The following is a 7,199-nucleotide window of genomic DNA, read 5'->3' as shown; positions in this document are numbered from 1 at the left end:
TAATGTTCAGTGTGTTTCCATTGCATTTTCAACTTTAACTGTTGTGTTAAATAGCAAATGTGCCTTGCTCTGGTCATAGCTGCAGGACGTAGGGGTGCTGAGGGTGCTGCAGCATCCCCTGAAAAGTTTGAATCAACAAATATATTATTAGAAATAAAATATACATTTCATTTTTTCACAAAAGTAGTGCACTGGGCCTTTACTAGTCCTGTATTAGAGGACCAATATAGCACGGGTAAATACCTTTTATAGGTATGACTTTATTCGCATAAAAACTGTGTATGAAAACATGGTTACTGGCAGACAAGAATGTGCCCTTTAGACAAGAAATGAATCCAATATCCGATTCAGTAACGGGAATGTGTCATTTAATAACCTGTAAATGTTTTCTGTCAAAACTAATACTACTAACAATTGGTAGCTCAGACCACTAGGTGTGTTGTGACAGTATGCATTCTACAGAGAGCATTTCAAATCAGTTGTACCCTGATCTACAGTCAGTATATTGCTTCCTGTTTTGGCTGTAAAAACCAACGTGTTTGTGTTGTTTAAGTGAGTTGTCTCCCACTGGCTGCACAGTGTCTCTACTCCAAGCAGCCTCTGAAGCTTAGTAGGTTTTGGATCTAGTGCCTCTGACCATCAGACCCCAGGGGGGATGGATGATGCCATGTGCCTGCCATGTGTGCCGACCCAAAAGCCTTTTGTACCAGCACTCTGTCTATAATATACATCAAAGCTCTGTCCAAGAACCAGTGGAAAGAACAGAGAATGAGATAATACAAAAGCAGCCATCTTTGGCCATTTGACAGGTCATCTAGCCAGCCTAGCTGTACACAAAAGGGTATGGGCCCTGGGTCTGTCATGCAAGCATTAGCAGCAGGGCTGCTGGAAAGCGTGTGGCAAGATGGCCACACCACTTTTGATTTAGTTTAATAAAACATAATGATGCAAAGCATTAACAGGGGCAAAGTGATGTTTTTTTTACAGATTTGCCTCATGATTTGTCAACTCATGCTCTGTCCTTCACATCGGAGTGCTGCTGCAGGCTCTTTGTGTGTCTTGACCAATCAGATTAATGGAAACTGCAGGTCGTGCACAACATACAAAGCTCAAGCCGCGCTCTCCACTTTCCTCTGGTATTTACTTAGTAAGCGTGATAACACATCACTCCTGACAGACAAACACAAGCAAAAACTTTTGCATAAACGTAGCAGCCTATTAAACCTAAACTTTAGCAATCTGACATGCTGTAGGGACCTATTGCCAGTGGTGTGAGGTTCTTAAGTAAAAATACTTTAAAGTACTACTTAAGTCTTTACTATTTATATATTTTTTTTACTACTTTTACTTCACTACATTCCTAAAGAAATGTGACGATCTTCGTAAGGAGTAGACCAAGGTGCAGCGTGTTGAGTGCTCATGATAAATATTTATTATTATACTCAGAACACTAATACGAAACAATAAACAAAGAAACACGACCGTCACGTTCTGCAGGCTTCACTGAGCAATACAAAAACAAGATCCCACAACACCAGGTGGAAAAAAAACCCTACTTAAGTATGATCTCCAATTAGAGACGAGGACCAGCTGCTTCTAATTGGAGATCATCCCAAACAAAACCAACATAGAAATTCAAAACTAGGAACATGAACATAGAAATACAAAACATAGAAAAACACCCCCTGTCACGCCCTGACCTACTCTACCATAGAAAATAACATCTTACTATGGTCAGGACGTGACAAGAAAATAATGTACTTTTTACTCCAAACATTTTCCCCGACACACAAAAGTACTCGTTACATTTTGAAGGCTTAGCAGGACAGGAAAATGGTCCAACTAACACACTTATCAAGAGCACTTATCAAGAGAACATCCCTGGTCATCCCTACCGCCTCTGATCTGGCACACTCACTAAACACAAATTCTTCATTTGTAAATGATGTCCAAGTGTTGGAGTGTGGCCCTGGCTATCTAAAAAAAAACTTGTTACAGTCTGGTTTGCTTAATATAAGGAATAAGAAATCATTTATACTTGCAGTTCCTGCACCTAAATATAAACAGTCTAAGTCCCATGTAGCTCAGTTGGTAGAGCATGGCACTTGCAACACCAGGGCTATGGGTTTGATTCCTGCAGGGAACAAGTATGTAAAAGTATGCACCACTATTGTCAGTTGATCTGTATAAGAGCGTCTGCTAATTTACAAGAAAAAAAGTCCAGCACTTCCCACACCTATTCACTGATATATAGGGTGTGGTGTTTTGTGTGTCCAAGTGCAGTCTATTTTCCCCTTTTTAACACGTGAAGAACTCTGCTCCCTGGGTGAACTGCCTGTCTGTACTACAGTCCCTCATGAAAGCCGCTCCACTATATCAACTATAAGGTTTTCCATTATTGTTCCTGTATGAGAGCGACCTCCACCATAGCATTTTTGTAGGATCTTGTTGTCAAATGGGTAACAGCCAATCGGATAAGAAAAATAAAGATCATCTTGTTTACATTGTGGGAGGCAACCCGTCTGCCTAGGGAGACTAGTCTAGTATAACTGAAGTCACTGTTTAATGCTGTTGAATAAAGAATGAAGGAACAACTTATATTTTTATATTAACAAAGTCACTTTTATCAACACATTCTCACAGAATTATTTGACATTTGTAAAGAGATTAAAGCACATTACAAGTTGTTCATAGCCACCAGCTGGTTATTTCTTAGATTTATTGCATCTCAGATATAATGTTACCAAGGGAGATACAGTTCTAAAGTGTTCCCGTGACAACCACTGACAACACTAGACTTACATCAAAACATCAAAGGAGAAGCAGCTTTAAGGCACCTATTATTTTCCATTCAAACCAAGAAATGTACCGTATCTGCTCTGGGGCAACAAATACTATACAGTGTATTTTCCACTGAAGTCATATAGAGGACATGGACTTCCATTCCAAATGGCACCCTATTTCCTACATATTGCACTACTTTTGACCAGAGCCCTATGGGCCTTGTATTTGAACCTAGAACTGGGTTCAAATACTATTTCAAATAGCTCAATTACTTTCACATACATTTTGAAGTAAATATTCAGATGTTTTTGTTGTTGGGGGGACAAGTAGTTCAAATATGGAATGTATTTGGAAATACACTTGGAAAGTATTTGCATGTATTTGAAAATACTTAAATACACTGACACAAATATACTCCCATGCATTTAACCCAGGAATCTGAAAATAATATTTGAAATAAGTATTAGAAAATATTTTCAAATACTTCCAATAGAAGTAGTTGATTAGGGCCACATTATTTGAAAATACTCAAATACACATAAAATAAGTATTTAAATAACAAATACACGTCTCCACTCAGTAGAGTATAGAAGTTGGCATGTTCATGTAGTCAGGGGGGTTGGTGCTTAACGTCAACCTGCTCTTTACTGCAGTTTGAATCCATCTGGCCCTCTCATTAAGGTATATTTAAACAGCAGGAGAGAAAAGGGAACGCGGGCATTCCCAAAGCATTACTGTACTTTCTCCACCACCAGGTCAACGGTCAGGGGAGGAAAACTGTTGATGGAGACGATACCTACTTCCGTGTGAAAGGATGTACACATTCCCAGCTCAGCTGTAACATTTACAGTACATAATGACATGTTGGGGGTCAGAGAACTCCCCTTTCTGTAATCCTTTCGCAAATCACAATTTCCAATAAACAATGTGTCGTGGAATTATTCTAATCAAAAGGAGACTTTTAGATTTCTTAAAAACAATCAAACTTCATTATTTAATTAGTGCAGTAATGGAGCTTGTCAACCACCCTCCCGTAGGTGATTTGTTGAGAGCCCAACCAGCAGGACTGAGCCACAGCATTTTATATCAAAGTCCATCCTCCTGGATGTTCATGACAAATCACAGATGAGAGAATTTATACAAAGGTACATTTTGCTCTCATGCAACAGACATTAAGATTTACATGGCACCAAATATCTGTCTCTAGTTCATTTACTGCTTGCTTATACAGAAATACTAATGCAACATAGATACTAGGACCTTTCCTTAAATAAACTGGAGATTGGGTCTCCCTGGTACTGACCGACAGGCACACAGACACTAATCATGGAATGGAATGCTGTCTTATCACCAAGTCATCGTAAATCTAATGTCAACGTTAAATCTCAAGAGGCTTCTCTCTCTTCACACAGACACATGAGAGTTCTAAGAAACCCATTCTGTTGCCTCTAAGAAAAACAGAGTGTGAATACTAATATAGGAAATGCATTCTGATATAAAAGTAATGTGATTAACATAATGTCATTCTATGACAAATGCTAATGGCTTTAAGCCAGTCCCTCATTCCTTTTCTTAACACTAATTATTCAACATTAAAGACTAAAACCTCGACACCAGTCTCTCCTAAAACAACAAACGACATGGAGCAGTAAACAGAACCCTCCTGCTGGGAGCTGGGACATTTCCGTGCCGCAGGGTAATACCGAGTTCCAGTCTGACTACCTCTGCGACTTCTATGTCTGTATGTACACACACACTTTTATTGAAATAAAATTAACAATAACCTGGGAAATACCAGGCTCCATAAATAAAACATCAATCTGTCTAGGTAGCCTGGTGGGTAGGAGCATTGGGCCAGTAACTGAAAAGTTGCTGGATCAAATCACAGAGCTGACAAGGTGAAAATCTGTTGTTCTTCCCCTGAGCAAGGCAGTTAACCCACTATTTCCCGGGTGCCGATGAAATGGATGTTGATTAAGGCAGCCCCCTTTACCTCTCTGATTCAGAGGGGTTGGGTTAAATGTGGAAGACATATTTCAGTTGAACGCATTCAGTTGTACAACTGACTAGGTATCTTCCTTACCTCTGTGGCTTCTATGTCTGGAAGTACACAAACACACACAAAAAAAACACATTATACTTTTAGAAATCTTAATTAAAATAATAACCTACACTTATCAAACTTTTACTTATGAATTGTATCGTATTCTATTTTACTACTACAAAATAAATCAGTTTCACAGGAAGCTGTAGCCAACTCCAACATGGTTTCCAGGTTCTCTCTTTATCAGAAAAAAGCAACTGGTTTCCTGAGCTTACACACTGCTCGTAAAACTCCACCTTGCACCTCATCTCTATGTGCTTGTGGAACAGTCATTGTTTCTCCTGCTCATGCAGGTGCCAGTTGTTGTGGCGAAAGCTGGCCATGTTTAGGGACCGGGACTTCCAGTACTACTCACAGTGCAATATCTCTTGAGAAACTTGGGAGGACTTGACCTAAATTCACACATAAAAGGAGTTCTTGTCACGGTTGTCGAAAGGAGGAGCAGACCAAAGTGCAGCGTGTGTCGTTCCACATTTTATTTACACTGTGAAACTATGCAATACATATAAATAAACTGAATAACAAAAATAACAAACCGTGACGCAGAGTTAACAAACAGGTACTCAAAAACAATCTCCCACAAACCCAGGTGGAAAAAAACCCTACTTAAGTATGATCTCCAATTAGAGACAACGAGGACCTGCTGCCTCTAATTGGAGATCATCCCAAACAAAACCCAACATAGAAATACCAAACTAGAACCTGACAACATAGAAATAGAAAACATAGAATAGAACAAAGAACTACAAATCACAACCTGACCTAACCAAAATAGAAACAAAACGTCTCTCTCAGGTCAGGGCGTGACAGTTCTAGATGCACCTAAATGCATTCTAAGCAAGGAATGTTGAGAAACACACCAAATTCAGCAATGAACCAAATGCTTGTGAGACTACACTATCTGATTCTTACCATTGATGATGATATTTCATAGTCTTGCAGGAAGACACTGATGTACCTGTGCCATCCATGGTATGGAGTGGTGAAATTGCTGGATACTGAAGCTCATGTTGAAAAATGTATAATCTTGGATATAGCAGAAACAAGTCGCAAGTATAGCGTTGGGGTTGTTGCCACCAAAACTGAGTTACAAATCAATATTGCCTATCCCAAGCATTTTTGAAATGATCTGTATAATGAAAGCACTGTACAAAATAAATATATTATTTTTATTATATGGAGCAACAAAAAAAAGGGTCAAGGGTAGCCAGTTTGGATTTGGCTTCACACCAATCACATCACATTAGAAGCTCTAAGACCAGGTTGAGAAGCAAAAAGTCAACTTGAATTGTTGCATGTCGTCCTCCCATGACTAGCTAGCTAGCTAAAATCACCCCTTTCCTAAATTATCCATGGATGGAGATAGGGAGTTGAACTTGTGGTTTTATTTAATTCTCCGTAAAGTTCAATGATTATAATGCCGATTCTGATCCAACCATAAATCCATACATTGTGCGCCTGGCCTGAGAAGATGGAAGTTCAATATGCAGCTAACGTTAGGCTAATGTTAACTAGCTGGCCTGGCGCATTGTTGCTCATGAAAGGAAGTTAGGCTAGCAAGAAAACATTTTAGCCAGGTAGCCAAGGACAACAAAAACTAAAAGCGTGTATTACAGAGTCATAGACCATTTAGGCAACATGAAAGAGGATGGCATTGGCATTTCTCTACAAGTAGGGTGAGTCAACATGTTTTTTTTTACTTGCATGCACACATGCGCACACACACAGAAATCAGTACCTGTCACGTCCTGACCAGTAAAGGGGTTATTTGTTAATGTAGTTTGGTCAGGACGTGGCAGAGGGGTGTTTGTTTTATGTGGTTCGGGGTTTGTTGGGATATGTGGTTATGTAGAGGGGTGTTTGTTTAGAGTATTCCGGGGTTTTTGGTTATTTTTCTTGTTTTGTTTGTTTTCTTGTTTTGTTATTTAAGTGTTCAATAAAAGTTTCATATGAGCACTCAACCCGCTGCGCCTTGGTCTACTACATATGACGGCCATTACAGAACTTCCCACCACCAACAATGGACCAAGCAGCGGGGTAAGGAGCTGGAGAAAGGCTATCGGGAGTCGTGGACCTGGGAGGAGATTTTAGCTGGGGCTGGACCATGGAGGAAGGCTGGAGTGGACCGGGACTGTTATATTGGTACACGGTTGGCATTTAAGCCTGAGAGGCAGCCCCAATACATTTTTTTGGGGGGCACACGGGTAGTTTGGCTGGGCCAGGGTTAAGCCCCAAGCCAACCCCCCGTGCTTACCGGAGGCAGCATGTTACTGGTCAGGCCCCGTGCTATGGGGGGATGTGCACGGCGTCG

Source organism: Salmo salar, chromosome ssa24 (genome assembly GCF_905237065.1).
Source record: "Salmo salar chromosome ssa24, Ssal_v3.1, whole genome shotgun sequence".
In the NCBI taxonomy this organism is placed as follows: domain Eukaryota; kingdom Metazoa; phylum Chordata; class Actinopteri; order Salmoniformes; family Salmonidae; genus Salmo; species Salmo salar.
This window is presented reverse-complemented; position numbering follows the sequence as displayed.